This window comes from Arachis duranensis, chromosome 2 (genome assembly GCF_000817695.3).
Source record: "Arachis duranensis cultivar V14167 chromosome 2, aradu.V14167.gnm2.J7QH, whole genome shotgun sequence".
Taxonomy (NCBI): Eukaryota; Viridiplantae; Streptophyta; class Magnoliopsida; order Fabales; family Fabaceae; genus Arachis; species Arachis duranensis.
The window spans coordinates 40,461,795-40,463,082 of NC_029773.3; the positions used below are offsets into that span (position 1 = coordinate 40,461,795).

Genomic DNA, 1,288 nt, shown 5'->3' on the forward strand with positions numbered 1-1,288 from the left:
AAGCTTAGAGTGGATGTTCAGACCTTCAAGCAAAAAGATGGTGAATCCCTCTATGAAGCTTGGGAAAGATACAAGCAGATGACCAAAAAGTGTCCTTCTGACATGCTTTCAGAGTGGACCATTTTGGATATATTCTATTATGGTCTATCTGAGTTCTCTAAGATGCCACTGGACCATTCTGCAGGTGGATCCATTCACCTCAAGAAAACGCCTGCAGAAGCTCAAGAACTCATTGACATGGTTGCAAATAACCAATTCATGTACACTTTTGAGAGGAATCCTGTGAGTAATGGGACGCCTCATAAGAGAGGAGTTCTTGAAATTGATGCTCTGAATGCCATATTGGCTCAGAANNNNAAAGAGGCATCTTCTGAAGAAGAAGCTTATGATCCTGAGAACCCTGCAATGGCAGAGGTAAATTACATGGGTGAACCTTATGGAAACACCTATAATTCCTCATGGAGAAATCATCCAAACTTCTCATGGAAGGATCAACAAAAGCCTCAACAAGGCTTTAATAATGGTGGAAGAAACAGGCTTAGCAATAACAAGTCTTTTCCATCATCTTCTCAGCAACAGACAAAGAATTCTGAGCAGAGCTCCTCTAGCTTAGCAAACATAGTCTCTAATCTGTCTAAGGCCACTTTAAGTTTCATGAGTGAAACAAGGTCCTCCATTAGAAATTTGGAGGCACAAGTGGGCCATCTGAGTAAGAAAATCGCTGGAACTCCTCCTAGTACTCTCCCAAGCAATATAGAAGAGAATCCAAAAAGAGAGTGCATGGCCATTGATATAATCAATATAGCCGAATGCACAAAGGAGGAGAAGGACGTGAATCCCAGTGAGAAAGACCTCCTGGGACGTCCTCTAAACAAAAAGGAGTTCCAAACTGAGGAACCTAATGAATCTGAGGCTCACCTAGAGACCATAGAGATTCCATTGAACCTCCTTTTGCCATTCATGAGCTCTGAGAACTATTCTTCCTCTGAAGAGGATGAAGATGTAACTGAAGAACAAGTTGCTCAATATCTAAGAGCCATCATGAAGCTGAAGGCCAAGTTGTTTGGTAATGAGACTTGGAAAGGTGAACCTCCCTTACTCATTAGTGAACTAGATACATGGGTTCAGAAAACTCTACCTCAAAAGAAACAAGATCCTGGTAAATTCTTAATACCCTGTACCATAGGCACTATGACATTTGAGAAGGCTCTGTGTGACCTGGGGTCAGGTATAAATCTTATGCCACTCTCTGTAATAGAGAAGCTAGGGATCTTTGAGGTACAAGCTG

The 1,288-nt window shown here is 41.8% G+C and overlaps 1 non-coding gene across 1 annotated transcript; it reads right to left on the minus strand.

Moving 5' to 3' along the window:
• Nucleotides 1–108, minus strand: LOC127745232 (small nucleolar RNA R71). The gene has a single exon (XR_008006429.1). It is a non-coding gene; the product is annotated as a small nucleolar RNA R71 (small nucleolar RNA).
• Nucleotides 109–1,288: the final 1,180 nt, after the last annotated feature.